This window comes from Crinia signifera, chromosome 1 (genome assembly GCF_055691185.1).
Source record: "Crinia signifera chromosome 1, ASM5569118v1, whole genome shotgun sequence".
NCBI classification, from domain to species: Eukaryota; Metazoa; Chordata; class Amphibia; order Anura; family Myobatrachidae; genus Crinia; species Crinia signifera.
In genome coordinates, this window is record NC_139217.1 from 223,586,346 (window position 1) to 223,604,571 (window position 18,226).

General features: G+C 46.4%; 1 protein-coding gene across 6 annotated transcripts in view; it reads right to left on the minus strand.

Annotated features, from left to right (window-relative positions):
• MPND (MPN domain containing) overlaps positions 1–18,226 on the minus strand; it is a 114,419-nt gene that overhangs the window by 64,990 nt on the left and 31,203 nt on the right. The gene's annotated exons all lie outside the window — the stretch shown is intronic.

The window sequence follows — 18,226 nt, forward strand, 5'->3', positions numbered from 1 at the left end:
TACAGAATTGGAGTCAGACTGAAATACAAAAGGAATCACCAGACCAAAAAAGACAAACAAGGACAGTATACTACTATGTGCGACAGGCACTGAACCACTGTGGCAGATTTTTTTTTTTTTTTTTTTTCAAATGTCTTTTATTGAGCCTCAGTAAGCAGAACAATACACCAAACAATGGATAATGATATACAAAAACATTAATGAGGACCAAAAACCATTTTCAACATTTTCCTAAACCAATACACTATAGAAATAGATTAATGAGTTATCTTCCATTTTAGCAATATAAGAACGGGAAGCGCTGTTTACAGTTCCTAGGGAATGAAGAGGAGAAAATATCTCTAAAAATGAAGCTCAACCTGAGCATCTGACTATTATAGTGTTAAAATAAAATGAAAATTAGAACAATAAAATTAATTAAAGTAGAAAGAAAAAATAACTTGGTCCAATACCGACAAAGTGGAGTACCAAGTAATAGAACAAAGTACTTGCCCAATAACCGTCCCGGGCCGCCAGGCAGATGGTTCTTAATAGCATCACTGTACTGTAGATTTAGAGTAAGTGCAGTTTAGCACACAATGGCCCAGAGAAAGCCCACTCAAAAGTTCTTCAATATGATACTCATCTCATGTAAATGGGTCAGTTGGTTCCAAAGATATAGCCGATCAAACAATATAGCTGGTTAAAGGGGGAGGAGGTGGTGGTTTTCTCTCCCCTTCACACCAGAAAATGCAGGGACTAGGCTGGTGTAAAAGGAGACAAACTGGCATGTCCCTGCATGATCCTGGGACCATATTCCTGGGTAAATCCCTGCATTTTCTGGTGTGAAAGGGGTATTATTTCAAATAGCCGGGACCTGCAGTGCTCTGAATACAGCCTCCCACTCTATACCCGGCTGTCACTTCTGCCTGGCGGCGGCTGCCCCCCAGTTACCGCGAGTATGTATACCCCCTTGGCAATGAGCATGGAACCCATGGCAATGAGCATATAGGTAAGCAGCACTTATGTAGCATAATTTTTTAATAGGCATTATGGTGTTTGGCAATATACGTATCGGATATTATGATGTGTGGCTTAACATGTAATGGGCATTATAGGGTAAATTTTTAATGCGCGCCATTGGCCTGCAATGTCTCTGTTTTTGAAGCATATTGTGAATTTTGGCTCAATCCGTGTGGCTTTATGTAAATTTTGGCACAATCCATGGGGCATTTTGTGAATTTTGGCACAATCCATGGGGCATTATGTGAATTTTGGCTCAATCCATGTGGCATTATGTGAATTTTGGCACATTTGTAAGGGGCAAGTATGATGGGGTCTAGTATTTTGTTGCATAATGTGTAGAAGTGGTATATGGTGTGGTACACTACACTCAAGGACACGCCCCCTTGTAAGTGGCCATACCCCCTTTTCCGGAGTGCACAAATCTACATTCGGCAGAGTTTGTTCAAATAGCAGTTTACCACAAGGTCAGTTAGGTAAGACCACATACCTGACCTAACTTGACCATGTGGTAAACTGCTATTTGAACAAACTCTGACGATTTTTGTGTTTGCAGGTATTTAAGACTTCACCTCAGTAATTTACCAAACATAAAAATCAGCAGAGTTTGTTCAAATAGCAGTTTACCACAAGGTCAGACCACATACTTGACCTAACTTGATCTTGTGGTAAACTGCTATTTGAACAAGCTCTGCTGATTTTTGTGTTTGGTAAATTACTGTGGTGAAGTCTTAAATACCTCCAAACTCAAATGGACTTAATTTGATGTGAATGATAGTAAATGTACCCTTTACTCTTACAATCTAGGCAAACTGAATTCTTGACAGCAGCTCAAATGAATCCCTTAAGGAAAAATGAACAGCCCGATGGGGCTCATTCTATTAACCAAGAGCACCATTGGTAGCTTCACATAACGGGGTCAGTGCATAGTTGAACTGGTCAGTTTTGCAGTGTGCATGCTCTGTAGCTGTATCTATACTACAGCCAATTCAGTCATATGCAACTCAGGCACATCTATGCTGCAGTGAAAGGAAGTAACTAGACCAGTGGTTCCCAAACTGTGTGCTGTGGCACCCTGCATTGCCTTGGGGGAACTTGTAGAGGTCCTCACGTTGGAGTTCCGGGACTATTTAAAAATATTTATGTTCAATGTAAGAAGCAAAATCAGTGCTAGTGACTGCCAATCATAAACTACAGTATATGGACAAATGGAATTAAACCTAAATATAACATATTAACCCCTTCAGTGGTGTTTTTTTTATTAGGTAGCGCTCCCCACTGGGTGAGTGTTTTTGGGGGAGCGCTCCCTAGAAAAACCCACCACTGTCTCTCACTGGGCCAGGCAGCACCGCTGAGCACTATATCAGCTGCTGTCCAGCCCTGCCCCCAGCAACCTGGCTGTGTGCGGCGTGACATTCACAAGCCACGGCGCACATACCGGGGGAAGGGAGGAAGGGCTGGGGAGCTGGGCAGAGGCTGAAACTGAGAGGGAGTGCAACTGAAGGGGTTAATACACAATACGATTGGCCTAGGGGTGCCATGAAAACAACTATGATACTCTAGGGTGCCATGATCCCAAAAAGTTTGGGAACCACTGAACTAGGCGGTAACTGGCTGATCACATATATAGATAAAGTTTAGAAAGGGCATGTTTATACAAGTATACCATGCACAAGTAGTAGTAGTACGTTTATTTATAAGGCGCCGCAAAGTGTCCGCAGCGCCGTACATAGCAAACAAAAAAATTACGAGGTAACGTACAGGGTGTGTTGAAAAATACAGTATAAATAGGGGTATAGCTGGTAGAACTAAAATCAGCATCAGTTCAGAAGTAGGTGTCAAAATTGTCGAGGAGACTGAAGATGAAGTAGAGGAAGGGAAGAACAGGACAGGAGCGCAGGTGAGGTAAAGAGGTAGGGTGAGTACATGAGGAAGGAGGGCCCTACTCATAAGAGTTAACATACTAAAAATAGGTGGGTGGACGAACGAAAAACAATAGGATAAGTAGGAACGGAGGGGAGCGGAGACAGGATAGGAGGATCAAAAGAGGTTAGGAGGAGGGATAGGCTAGTCGAAAAAAGTGGGTTTTGAGGGAGCGCTTGAAGGAGGTAAGGGAATCCGAAAGCCTGATGGGTGGCGGGAGGTTGTTCCAGTGCAGGGGGGCAGCGCGAGAGAAGTCTTGGACACGGGAGTGGGAGGAGGTGATTAGGTGAGAGGTCAGTCGGCGGTCAGCGATGGAGCGAAGAGGACGGGAGGGAGTGTGGATAGAGATCAGTGAAGAGAGGTAAGGAGCGGTGGAGGAGGAGAGAGCCTTGTAGGTGGTGGTGAGGAGTTTAAAGAGAACTCGGAAAGGAATGGGGAGCCAGTGAAGAGATAGACAGAGGGGGGAGGCGGAGGTAGAGCGGCGGGAGAGGAAGATGAGCCTAGAAGCAGCGTTAAGAATGGATTGGAGAGGTGCGAGGCGGGTGAGAGGTAGCCCAGAGAGAAGGATGTTGCAGTAGTCAAGGCGGGAGATGACAAGAGAGTGAATGAGAATTTTGGTCGCGTCAGTGGAGAGGAATGGTCTGATGTGTGAGATGTTGCGTAGGTGAAAGCGGCAAGACTGTGAGAGAGCACGAATGTGGGGGGTGAAAGAGAGGGAGGAGTCAATGATGACACAGAGGCAGCGCGTTTGGTCGGTGGAGGTGATCTCGGTTTCACCAATGCAGATGGAGATAGTGGGAGAAGAGGGGATGTTCGGGGGATGGAAGATTAGAAGTTCAGTTTTAGCCATGTTTAGCTTCAGGAAGCATTGGGTCATCCAGGCTGAGATGGCCGTGAGGCATTCGGAGACCTTGGACAGGAGTGATGGGGATAGGTCGGGGGAAGAGAGATAGATTAGGGTATCATCAGCATAAAGGTGGTAATGAAAACCATAGGAGCTGATGAGGGTGCCCAGAGAGGTGGTGTAGAGAGAGAAGAGGAGAGGGCCAAGGACTGACCCTTGGGGAACACCGACTGGCTGCGGGGTAGTAGGAGAGGAGCTCGGAGTGGAGACGGAGAAGGAGCGATCGGAGAGGTATGAGGTGAACCAGGAGAATACCGTGCCAGTGATGCCAAAGGAGCGGAGGGTGTTGAGCAGGAGAGGGTGGTCAACAGTGTCAAAGGCAGCCGACAGATCAAGCTGGATGAGGATAGAGAAGAGGCCTTTGGATTTAGCCAATATTAGATCGTTAGTGACTTTGGTCAGGGCAGTTTCAGTGGAATGTAAAGGGCGGAACCCGGATTGGAGGGGGTCGAGAATGGAGTTAGCAGTAAGGTGGCTTAGGAGACGATTATAGGTCAGACGTTCTAGGAGCTTGGAGGCAAAAGGGAGGAGGGAGATGGGCCTGTAGTTGGATGGAGAGTTGGGGTCCAGATTTGTTTTTTTGAGAATTGGGGAGACAAGAGCGTGTTTGAAGGAGGAAGGGAAGATCCCAGAGGATAGGGAAAGATTAAAGAGGTGAGCCAGGTGAGAGCAGACTGACGGACTGAGACGACGGATAATATTGGAGGGGATAGGATCGAGCGGGCAGGTGGAGGGAGAAGCGGATTGAAGGATAGAGTGGACTTCAGCAGCAGTGGTGGGGTAAAATGAGGACAGGGGTTGGAAGGAGGGGAGGGGAGGAGGGAGAGGGTGAGGTCATGGCAGCAGTGATGGCAGTCCTGAGAGAGGAGATTTTGGTTGAAAAGTAGGTAGCAAAATCAGCGGCTACGATGGAGGACGGAAGAGCTGGAGGAGGGGGGAGAGCAAGGAGTTGAAGGTGGCGAAGAGCCTGCGGGGATTGGATGATTGGGAAAGGATGAGGGACTTAAAGTAGGATTCCTTGGCCAGAGCAAGGGCAGAGCTGAAGGAGGAAAGAATGAATTTGAAATGGAGATAATCCGCGAGGGAGCGTGATTTCTTCCAGAAGCGCTCAGCAGTGCGAGAGCACTTTTTAAGGAATCGTGTGATAGGCAAGTGCCATGGTTGGGGGTTGGAGCATCGAAGGGGGATAGAGGATGGAGGGCAGGCAGAGTCCAATGCCGAAGATAGGGTGTCATTATAGAGGGAGGCGGCGAGGTTCGGGCAGGACATGGCGGTGATTGGGGCGAGAAGAGGACACAGCGTGTTTGAGAAGGCAGCAAGATCAAGTGTGTTGACGTTATGCCGTGAGACAATGCGCTTGGGAGTGGGAGAGGGGGAAGCAGTGAGGGAGAAGGAGATGAGGTGATGGTCAGAAAGAGGAAAAGCCGAGATAGTGTAGTCAGTAAGGGAACAAGAGCGAGAGAAGGCGAGATCGAGGGAGTGTCCTTGGATGTGGGTGGGAGAGGTAGTCCACTGAGATAGGCCAAGAGAGGAGCAGAGAGAGAGGAGTTTGGAGGTGCCAGGATCAGCGGGGTTATCCAAGGGGATGTTAAAGTCACCAAGAATGACAGATGGCAGGTCAGAGGAGAGGAAGTGTGGAAGCCAGGCGGCGAAGTTGTCAAGAAATTGGGAGATAGGGCCAGGGGGGCGGTAGATTGCAGCAACACGGAGGTGGTAGGGGTAGTATAGACGGATAGAGTGAGACTCAAAGGAGGAGAAAAGGAGAGAGGGTTCAGGGTGAATGACACTGAGAGGAGAAAACCCACGCCGCCACCTTGGCGACCGTCCGGCCTGGGAGTGTGAGAGAGAGAGGCCACCGTGGGAGAGAGCAGCCGGAGAGACAGAATCAGAGGTGGAGAGCCAGGTCTCGGTGATAGCAAGGAGGTGGAATGCTCTAGAGATGAATAGACAAGATGTAGGAGGGTGATATAAATTCATACCAGAGTCTCCCCTGTCATAATACTCCAGAGTCTAGACTAAAAATTATTAGAATAATAAAGAGAAGATATTTAAAAGCAATACATATTTATTTGTATTATTCTGCAAATTTTCATTGTCCGTATCATAAAATTTGCTGTGCTGCAGGTAGAGGATGTGAGCAGCTCTGCCTTCACTTTATATATGTGGCTCTGTCTTAAGACGTGGACTTATAACGCCCCATGTAGTAGCAGCCTGGTCTGGTTGACTCGGAAAGCTGCGAAGATCACAGCTTATCAAGTGCCAGAGAGCCTGCCCCAACGAAAATCCAGCCCCTGCTGCCAATTCCCCTCACTACCATGTGAGGGGTTGTGTACCGAAGACACATCCCCTAGCATGTCTCCACTGCAGGAGAAATCATTCGATGGCCACTGACCATCAAATGATTTCTCCTGGTTTGCAAATAAGTCAGTGGAAACTGAGTTTTATTTGCGTGTGCCTGGACAGGGCCGCATCTGGCACACAATGGACCGCCCGCGTTCCGCAAGGGAACGCCCAGCATTTTCATTGGGGTACCCATAAAACACTGGGCGTTTCCATGGCCAACCCCCATCCCTGCCACTATCCGCCCCCCGACCTTTTGTGAACGGCTCGGCAACTATGCAAGTCACCGCAAAAGGGAGCTGCATGTGCGCACAAAAGACTTTGCATGCGCAGACCCCAAAACATCGGAACTGGGACGATTTCTGGCATGTCAGAATGACCCCCAACATTTGTAAACTACAAAGAGCAACTTCCTTCCAGAGTGGAATGTGCAGGACAGTAAGGTGGGGGCACTCCAACAAGTGATGTAGCAGCTCCGAGATCATCCGGGCCACCATTGCCGCAAACCTTCCCTTAATGGTGTAAAAGAAGATATTACAAATATTTATTGAAAAAAGTTCTGGGGTTTACTTAGTCTCAAAAAGAAAAAATGTTGGTTTGTTTAATAATTTAGCAAAAGTGTATTCACACAATAAACATTGTAACCGTTTGTATAAACTCTTTACAGTAGACATTGAGAAATCACTACATATAAAGATTTTAAATATACACACCACACATAACACACGTACCACGACTAGTTAGATGGCAGTGTCTCTAGGTCGTCAGTAACAGAAAATTGAAACAAGGAAAAGGTCGGCATACGTTTTTCAAATTTTTTGGGGTGTCTGTGTCAACATGGACACCATAAAAGTGTACTGCATCACCTTGCATTGCTTGCTGCACTCGCCATAGTTTGGCACTCTATGTCCACTGGGACTGTAAAGTATGAATAAGTAAGTTTTTAAAAAAGTAATGAAAATAACCTGCTTACACGCTCTGAGGGGGGAGTGCAGGTGCTGCTTGCCTGGCTCCACGTGGGGGGGTGTGGCCGTCCCACAGCTCAACCCGCACCTTTGTTTACACAAGCCTTTTAATGTATTGATGACCTGTTGTTATGACTGATGTTTTCCCTGGGTCACCAGCATCTGGGAAATATTGCAGTAAATAACCACATCTTTAAAAAGTTTAAGTCATCCGCCACTTTATCTCTTCCTCCCCTCTGATGAGCAGCAGCTCTCTAATCTCAGCATCAGTCCAGTTTGGTGTTACTGCTCATACTGCTGCAGGTCAGCCTTTGGCCCAATATTTTGGTTCTGCAGTCTGTGGTGCTGCAGGGTGTGGAGAAAGCTTGTAGCTCTGCAGTGTTGTAGTTCTTCAGCATGTGGTGCTGCAGTCTGGAGCAAGCTTTGATTCTACAGGGTTGTGGTTTTTCAGGGAGTGGTACTGCTGTCTAGAGCAGGCTTTGGATCGGTAGGGTTGTGGTTCTGCAGTCTAGAGCAGGCTTTGGTTCTGCAGGGTTGTGGTGCTGCAGTCTGGAACAGGATTTGGTTCTGTAGGGTTGTGGTGCTGCAGTCTGGAGAAGGCTTTGGTTCTGCAGGGTGTGGTACTGTAGGATGGAGCAGGCTTTGGTTCTGCATGGTGCTGCAGGGGTGATACAGTCTGTGGTGCTGACGAATGACACTGACGGATGACATTATCCACCAGTACCCCAGAAGCTCCAATCATCAGCTCTCTTCATATATAAATAACTTCCCTGAGCCACAAGATGCCAGTGCCAGTACAACAAATTGCATAACCTGTGCAAGACTGTCCTGAGCTCTCCTGTGCCTGGTGTTCTGCGGTCAGTCCAGTCGGCCTGGTGAATTACCCGGAAGCAGCATACTTCATTTTTGTTTTTAGCTCCGGCCCAGTCATCCTGTCTTCAGTTCAGTGTATCCAGTGAATTATTTGGACTTCATGTTTGTCTTCAAAGTCCGGTCCAGTCAGTCTTGTAGTCTTAGCCAATTGCTTCAGTTACCATCCTACGAACTCAACATATTACCCTTTAGTCAGCAAGTCCTAACCGAAGGATGCAATCTGCACACCGGGGCAGTTAAGTCAATTCCTCCTCTTGGCGGTTCTTGATGAAGACCACCCGGTGTAGTAGACTCCACACCTCATTGCGAGATTCATCTCTGGCTATCAAATTATTGGTTCTTTAGTCTATGCATAGGAACTATATCCTGTGACAAATATGCAGCTGCATATTCTCTGTTGGGATGTAGCAACTTGTTTATAGCTCTTTGAAAGGTTGCTGGGGCACCATAAAAACCAAATGGCAGCACATTTGACTAAAATAAGCCTTTGGGGTACACAAAGCTCAGTCAGAGGAATCTGCCAATACCGTTTTGTTAAATCTAGAGTGGTGAGATATAAAATTTTCCACCAGCTCATCAACCCGGGACATAAGGTAGGAATGAAAGATAGAAATTTTACAAAAGTTATCATAGAATCTTAAAGCAACCAAAGGTTTAGGTAGTAAGACAATGGGATTATTCCAATTGATATTTCCTTCCTCTATGACCCTAGGTGTAGCATCTTTTCCATCTCTCCCTTTTCTGCTGCCCGTTTCTCCTCAGGTATACAATGTGGCCTTTGTTTAATTACCACCCCGGGTGAAGTACCAATATCATGTTGTCTGTCTTTTTGGGAATGGCAAAAAATACATCTTGGTAAATTATATGCTACTAAATTCTACTAAATGCTACTAAATACTAGGATTATGGGTGACTTCAATGGGTACCTGGTGTTCTGGGACCTTTTTTGCCACTAAAGAGGGCTAAATGTCACTTTACTTCCAAGGTTTTAACAAATATATATGGTAGATTTGTACCTCTTTCTTTCGACCTTCCTCGAACCTTGTAAATGACTGGTTCCACTCCCTCTATGATCTCACACATAACTCAGTGTTGGTCAGACTGAGTAAGGAACATCAACAGGCGAAACAGAAACTGTTCCATGAGAGGCGAACAAAAAGCTTATCTGATCTAAAATCAGGTGACCAAGTCCGTCTCAGAGATCACGAGAAAGGTATTTGGGTGCAGAAAGGTTTTGTGCAAGCACAAGTAGCACCAAGATCTTATACTATACTTATACTTCTATTGTAAAGCGCAACAGAATCTGCTGCGCTATATAAGAAACTGCAAATAAATAAATAAATATACTACAGTATATGTACAGAGCGTGGAATGGAAGTAAGAAGAAATCTGGTGGATTTAAGATCTGAACCTAACCATAATGAAGACAACATGACTGAAGAATACCCTTCATCTGACATTTATGATGATCCTGATAATGGTGAACAAACCTCGATTCTAGAAAGGTCCAAAATGATTGATGTGTATGAAAGTCTGTATGTACAGACTGTGTATGAAAGACCCAATAGGGAAATACGTTTCAATGAGTCTCTCAGGTCTGCGTGTTAGATGATGTTCTTAATACTGTATAAGCACTTATTTTTGCGAGGTTTTTGGGATTTTTGTAAAACCCGCCGTAATCGCGAAAATTGAAGCCGGTACTTGTTTCCTAGCACGGCGCCCATCAGGTTGATCGCATGCCTTAAGTTTAAGGTACTTAAGGCATGCAATCAACCCGATGGACCCGATTTTATGTCCATCACCAGTGTATTTGCCAGTGAAAGACAAAATCGCGTTGATGGGGTCCATCGTGGGCCATTATAATGGGCCGCGACGCGATCAACGCAATTTTCCCATACAGAATAATGTTAAATTATTTTTAAAGTTAAAATCGGGTTAATCAACCCGATTTTAAATAGGAAACAATGGGAAATGGGCCAATATGGCTAATTTCTCATTGGAAATCGGCGGTGGTACACGTCCTCCGACCTTTTCATATGGGAATGGAGATGGCTGCCTTAGACCGTTTGAAGGTGGAGGCTGGGGTCTTGAAAACACATGAATGTGAAAAGCATGTCCAGGAAGGCTGATATGCCGTGGTGCAAAGCTGGAGCAAAGTGTGGGTAAAGGCAATGGCATGTATTCAATGCTTTTTGCGAGTCAGGCTCACTGTTCGCTCCTGCATGTCACCGTGACCTCGCTGAAGCACTCACCACTTTTAATCATCTCCTCCTTTCTGTCTGTCTCCTTATTCAACGCTTCTGCAGCTCACCATCCCTTTTTGCGAACTCTGCATAATTATGCGAGGGGAATAGGGGGAGCTGTAGCAGGAGAGATCAGGTTTCTCCTGCTCTCCACGTGAGGAGTGCAGACTTGTGTTTGAGCAGTGTGTTCGGGGGATCTGTGGATTTTGGCTTCTGAACAGGTTTAAGGTTAGTGTTTTGTGCATTGTTTTTATTACAACACATGGCTGTGTGACAATTTTAATTGGGTTTGTGGCTGCAGACTGGTGCTGTGTATTTTGTCCTCATTTATTCTTATTATTGTGTTGTGCTTTGGCCTTTCAGTGCCCTGGGTTTTTATTTTATTTATTTTTTAATTGTTAGCGTTTTTAAATGCCTTTTTGGGGGCTTTGGTTTAGTTTTTTTTTTTTTAATACACCCCTAAATTGTGGTTTTATGTTAGGTGGGGTCTCCCTGAGCTTCCCTGCCTGCTGCATGCTGTTTAATGTTAGGGGGGGTCTAACTAGGAGCATTACTGATTTCTTATTGGATACCATTAAAATAACTTATTAAATTCCAAATATATTAATACAGAAGTACAGCATTATGGCACTTGCAAAAATACATTAGAGTACATTTTTTTTAATTTATAAACCATAAAAAACAAAAAAAATAACAACTTTAACAAAGATAGCCCTACAGATCACCTAAAAAAGATGCCGAGGGAAAAATGGAGAACTGCTCTAAAAAAAGAAACCAGCAGGACTCGCAATTTGTGCATTGAATACACTTTTGGAGAGAGACACTAAAATCCCCATTGAACAGAAATGGTGAGAAGTGCAGGGTGAACTGAGTTAGCTTCGCAAAATATTTTTGGAGAAGCAACAGAGCTGAATAGAGGGAAGCACAAAATAGGAGAGAAAAGTTCACCACTCTCCAAAAAACATGCACTCTCACCGTTTTTTACGGCGACATAGGAGCATTGAATACATGCCAATGAGTTTCGACATGGCAGCACGTCTTCATCAGGAGCAGTAATGACTGGTGGGTTCCAGGAGTAGATATATATATATATATATATACCCCTTGGTTCAATTAGGGGAGTGTTCACATTGATCACATGCACATATTGTGGTCATATAGAATTAGACAATAAAATAAACATAAAAACATATGCAAGTGTTCGTTGTTCAAGGATGCACAGGAGAAAAGAAGATACAGTGATTATTGATATTATAACAGTGTAAAAAACTCGAAAAGCTATGTTTTGTTAATACATTTATGAATAAAGTTATGTGTCACGTGACCGGAGTCGGTCACGTGATTCAGGAAGTTAGCAGAGTGTTATACTTATAATACTAAAACACCACAATCTATTGTATAAATATGTTACTAAGAATAAGTAGCAAGGAGAGGATATCGTTGGTTGTATAATGGGAAAATTGGTCTATGTTTATAAGCCCAAATAGGGTCCGCCGTTATATGTGGGCATCATGTTTAAGGAAGGGCGGAAGCGTCCACACGCTGGTGCTCACATTGGCGGAAGTGATGTTCGGGAGTAATACAAGTGTCTTCATGTTTAAAGGACACTTGTATTACTCCAGAACGTCACTTCTGCCAGTGTGAGCACCAGCGTGTGCATCCTTGAACAACTAGCACTTGCATATGTTTTTATGTTTGTTTTATTGTCTAATTCTATATGACCACAATATGTGCATGTGATCAATGTGAACACTCCCCTAATTGAACCAAGGGGTATATATATCGTGCTGCCACGTCGAAACGCGTTGAGCCTTTACCCACACCTTGCTCCAGCTTTGCACCACGGTATATCAGCCTTTCTGGACCTGCTTTTCACATTCATGTGTTTTCAAGACCCCAGCCTCCACCTTCAAACGATCTAAGGCAGCCATCTCCATTCCCATTTACCGGCTGTTATTCAGCCTAATTGGATCCACAAATTGGACATTTACTTCGACCATATGGAAAAATTCCTCCAGTAGAAGACGTCTAAGCTGACTATCACCATTGGTAACGGCAATAACCTCGTGGACATTACCGTTGGTAACTATAATAACCACGTGGACTTCCACTAAATATCAATTCTCACACTGGAGCCATTTTGCACATAATGACTAATTTTTGATTCATACATTTTTACCTTTTTCCATTTTTTATTTTAGTATACTCTTAATTTTTTCCATTTTTAGAGAATTCTCTAGATGTTGTTGTATATTTTGCCTTGAATGTATTAAATGTTTTTATACACCCTATTGTAGGTACTCATTTTTTAGGATAAACCCAAGCGCTGTAGTTTTCTGTTTTTTTTCTTGTCTACATTTACATAAGGAGTTTTACACACTCTTTTATACAGCAGCTGTAGCTGTACCTGAGGTTCATAGCTTTCTTTTTATCCTGAGGCAGTGTGTCTGGAGTTGGATGAAATAAAACAGCACAGCAGTGAACTCACATGTCTTTGTGTCCTTATGACAGGATTTACAAACATATGTACAAAACACTCACACTCTTACACAGCCATAACCATGAACCCACAAGGACAGTGTTGCGTTCTCAACGTTTTATGTTTTTAAATAATAAAAATCACAAGTCAGTACAGGGAAGGGGTTGCTACCCTTGCTCCGGGAAACATGGCACCTTGTAACACCTCTGCTGCCAGCATACCCGTGGCCGCAGGATCAGCTGGACAGAATTGAAAGCATTGACAGCCAAGCAGAGAGCAGCAGGCTGCCCAGCTGTACTCAGAGAAGGTCCGTAGATATTTTGAAATTTCAAACTGGCTCGTGAGCCAATCGACGCTTGTGGTCCTGCAGCCAATCAAGGGCCACCAATGCCGCTCAGAGCAGACCTACTCTGAGTCTGAAAACAGCCGTGTAGCCCACCGCTCTCTTTGCAGCTGTCACTACTTTCAATTCTGCCTGGCTGGCAGCTGTCCTTACATTTCACTCCCCTAGTGGCAACGTGCATTTCACACACACACCCACCCCCATGGCAATGAGTATGTTATCCCCTACAGCAGGGGTGTCAAACACAAGGCCCGCGGGCCAAATCCGGCCCGCCAGACCTCTTCATGTGGCCCGCGCAGCCGCCACCAGCCTTCACCTTTTATTCTCGATTTTTTTTTTAAACAAGAAAGCCGCCTCTTCAGCGCATGCGCGGCAGCCTACAAGCCAGAGAACTGCCCTCTAGCGCAGTGCCGCCGGTCGTCAACCCCTCCTCCGCTCCCACCTGCTGTATAGGAGCCAGAGAGAGGAAAGAGCAGGTCAGTCATGGTGAATGGTGCTGGTGCTGCTGTGCGCTCCAGGTCACTTACTGCTGAGTGTGCACTGCACAGTGACCGGGAGCACGCTGCCCCCCACTCCTGGATAGATAGTGCGAGGAGCGCTACTCACAGGAGGGAGGGGGAAATGCGCCTGTGTGAGAGCGCAGCTGTGTCCTTGGTGGTGGAGCAGCTCAGACTGGAGTGGACGCATCAGAGCGGGTAAGTGTCAAACTCTCTGCCTATGTGTGTGTGTGTGTGTGTGCACTGGCACATTGCAGCCCATCATTAATTGCTGTGTCCCATGATAATAAGCAGGACATATGCCCTAAGACTGAGTGCTGCCCCCCTGTGCAGGCAGCGTGTGCCCTACTGCACTGCAGATCACAGCAATAGCAGGAGGGAAATGCTACTGCTGAGTATACAATAATTGAATGCAGTGACAATAATTTATGATAATAAAGAGTGGACACATAGTCCTACAGATACAACCGGCCCTTTGAGGGTGACCAAACTGCTGATGCGGCCCCCGATGAATTTGAGTTTGACACCCCTGCCCTACAGCAATGAGAACGAAACATCCTTGCAACTGGCAGTGAATAATGTAGAGATGTGTGCATACACTGTTTTTTAATACAGTTCGGCATCCGGGGGCGCGACGGGGAGTCAGCATCGGGGGCGGGGGAGGAGGCAGCAGCGCTTAGAGCTGGTGCTGCTCCAAGCTCTGCCTTCTCCATAGTCTGAACAGGAAATGGGTTGCTCGACCCATTTAACCCGTTCACACTGCCAAGCAACATGGCAACGAACCGGCTCTTTTACCGGTTCCTATTGCCGTGTTGCTACCCAGTTAATGGACATGGTAACCCCTTTCACATCGCACTAATTACGGGTCAAAACGGCTTGTACCCAGTAATTAGTAATTTCACCCTATTCATTCTCTATCTCTCACTCTCTCCTCCATTTCACCCTGTTTCTTCTCTCATCCCCCATTTTGCCCTATTACTTTTCTTCCCCCTCCTCTCTCCCCACCTTTCCCCCATTTCACCATATTCCTTTTCTCCCCTCCCTCACTCCCAGTTCACCCTAGTGCAATACTAAAAGAAACAAAACTGTGTTTAAAAAGAGTTGGGAAAAACACAAGGAAAAGGTAGCCAGTGTGGTTTGCAAAAGAAGTAGCAAGTATCATGAAAGCTAAAATGTTGTCCTTTAGGAAATATAAGCAGATGCAGAATAATGAAGACAATGAGGTGTATCTGGTTAGACAGAAGGAGGCTAAGAAGGTAATCAGATGTGCAAAAACACAGGCTGAGGAGAAATTGGCCCAGACAATAAAGGGGGGGAAACTTTTTTTCTCTTTCGTCCATCCTGGTGACAGAGCTCAAGCATGGGATGTAGAAGGGTCCGCAGGAGCAAGGCACCTATGCTGACTTCTTTTGAGAGGCAGGCTCCTCCCTTCTGCATCCCAGAGATCCTCAGTGTCACAATCCTGCCAGAACTCAGGAGGTTATTCTGATCGGAGCGGCCAAACGTGCGTACGTTCGCTATTAACGTACGCTATCCGTACGCGGCCGTTGGGGTTAAGTCCACCCACAACTCAGCCGCATACGTACGGCCAGAAACAACGTCAAAGGGGAGTGGCATACAATTGAGCGTACACCACCGTTTACGGACGTCTCTCGTCCGTCTTCCCACCGACTTCTTGCGGCTATCTGAGCGTACGCCAGCTTGCACGGACGGGTCCCTATTGTTTTCAATAGAAAAGTCAGCTTATGTCACCGCTCGTGAGAGTGAGCGTACGTCCGTGTACGCTGACATACCCTTCACATATATGGACCTGCAAATCTTGCCTTTCAACTATAATTATGAAAATTAATTAATTGATTGAATTAATTAATGTGCAAAATAGTGGGCATGGGCTTAAAACATTGCTGAAACATCCTTTGTAGGTCTTAGATGTGGTTTATGTTATTGTATCCTAAATACAAAACCTATGTTTGTATTAGAGTGAACACGTTGACACATGTCGACTTGTGTAGATTGAGTGTGCTACTGTGTAAAGTCTATGAAAGCACGTAGTGAATGTGTCTAACTGTTTAACAAATACCTACCTTAGCATATATAAGCAGGTCTTACAAAGATTCTTACCTTAAATTAAACAAACCTTTAAATGTAGAGAAGTATAGAAAGATAAGCTTTCAATGTGTTTGAGTGCTGTGTGTGGCTTGCAGGTAGTGAAATCATGGTTTGGACTTAATAGACTGCAGCATTGGTTATTACATTCAGGTGTATGTGTTTGGTAGTAATCAGCGTAAATTAGCAAATCCAGGCGCACACTGGCATGCGGTATCTGTAGGGGTGGTTTGAGATGGCGGTTGGCGGCCGCCTGTTTTGTGTCCGAAATGAACGGTGCTTTAGTCGATCGTGCGGTAGTAGCACCGCTCATTTTTGGTGCACACCCCCGTGTACGCCCATATTTACGCCCATTTTCCCTCATTATTTCGGCCGCTCCCCTCATCACGCCCCTATGCCGCCCCCAATGCCCGTACACTCGCGTATAGGTTTTTTCGCACGTTGAGACCCGTCCGTAAGCGTTGTGGAGTGTTCGCGCCTGCGCATTAGCGAATGTACGCATGCGCAGATCATAAAAAACCCCGGGACGTACGCGTACGGCCCGGCCGCACCAACCAGAATAAGGCCCTCAGTGTGTTTGTCCTGTCTTACCTGCCTGTCAGTCTTGTTTCTCAGCCTGCTGCAGCAAGATCTGAGTATTTGCTTGTAATGAGCACCTGGGTGATTCTGATTCAGCCATTAACTCTGTGGTTACCACTTGAAAGATACAAGTTCCCTGTTGGCCTCATCCAGAGACTGTTCCAGGTGTGGCCATTCCCAATCACCCGGATGGCCAATCAGTGCTGCTCTGAGGGGTTATCCTCCCAGCCCTGCATAGACACTTTGCTTTTGCATTGTTGTCAATAACTTGGGAGGAAGCTTCAGCTTGTGTTCCTGCTTTAGCTCTGTGGTATTCCAGTTACCCAGCATTTGTATCCTGCTTCCAAGACCCTGCACCAGCATTTCTACACCTGTGTGTCTCCAAGTACCTGCTCCAGCATTCCTACACCTGTGTGCTTCCAAGACCCTGCATCAGTGTTCCTGCACCTGTGTGCCTCCAACACCCTGCACCAGCGTTCCTACACCTGTGTGCCTCCAACACCCTGCACCTGTGTGCCTCCAACACCCTGCACCAGCGTTCCTACACCTGTGTGCCTCCAAAACCCTGCACCAGCGTTCCTACACCTGTGTGCCTTCAAGACCCTGCACCAGTGTTCACCTGTTCCTGCATTACAAGTACCTGCACCAGTGTTACCCTGTACCTGTATCCAGTACCTGCTTCCTGTCCCTGCACCTGTGTTCCCGAGTCGCCTGCACCTGTGTTCCCGAGTCGCCTGCACCTGTGTTCCCGAGTCGCCTGCACCTGTGCTTCCAGTTACCTGCACCTGTGCTTCCAAGTTATCTGCACCTGTGTTCATCTGTGCCAGTGTTCATCTGTGCCAGTGTTCATCCGTACCTGTGCTTCCGAGTTTCCTGCACCTGTGCTTCCGAGTTTCCTGCACCTGTGTTCATCTGCACCAGTGTTCACCCGTCCCTGCATTTCGAGTTACCTGCACCTGTGCTTCTGAGTTACCTGCACCTGTGCTTCTGAGTTACCTGCACCTGTGCTTCCGAGTTTCCTGCACCTGTGACCACTTGCACCCGCACGCTCCAGCATCTGCACCTGTGTCCATCTGTCTCTGCGTGCCTCAGTACCTGCACCCGCAACCACCTTCACCACTGCCGACAGTGCTTCCGGCACCTGCTCTCCAGTGGTCCAACTCCGTGCTTCCGGCACCTGCACTCCAGTGGCCCTACTCTGTGCTTTCCAGCTCCTGTGCTCCCGTGCCTCTACTACGTGCCTCCAAGTAACTGATCAGTTCCCAGCTTTCCAAAGACTTTTACAGACTTTCAAATGTCCCCTGTACCAGTTCATTCTATGCAATAAACATTACCCATTTGTATCCACTTGCCTCCGTCCTGTTTCCATTGGGTTGTCAGCTAGCCACCAAGGTCACTCCCGGGTCCCAAATCCCCAGTCGTGACAGTATGCAAAAGCCCCTGGACTTGGCTAGTGACTTTAAAGTGGTTATGCAAAATCTGACAGCAATACCAATGGGAACCTACCACCACTCACTTATCCAGCTGCAAGAACTTTTGGCAAAAAATTTTCCCATAATAATTACGTTACTCAGTTACACTCCTGAGGTTGTGAAGCCCATCAGCTGCAGCTCCAAAGTGAAAGGAGTCTCAGTGACAGTGCATGTGAAATCTGAAAGGCCTCCCAACCTTCAGAGCGAAATTTCTGTCCAGGGCAAGCGGAGGTCCCAGCTTTCAGAATCTGAACGCCAAAGACGCAGGTCTCTCCATTTATGTTTCTACTGTGGTAATCCAGACCACTTCATTGAGAATTGTTCACTCCGGAAGCCCAAGAACAAAGTGATTCTGACCACATCCAGTCTTCAGCCCCAAGAGGGGGTCCGCAGTCTTCAGCCCCAAGTGGGGGTCCGCAGTCTTCAGCCCCAAGTGGGGGTCCGCAGTCTTCAGCCCCAAGTGGGGGTCCGCAGTCTTCAGCCCCAAGTGGGGGTCCGCA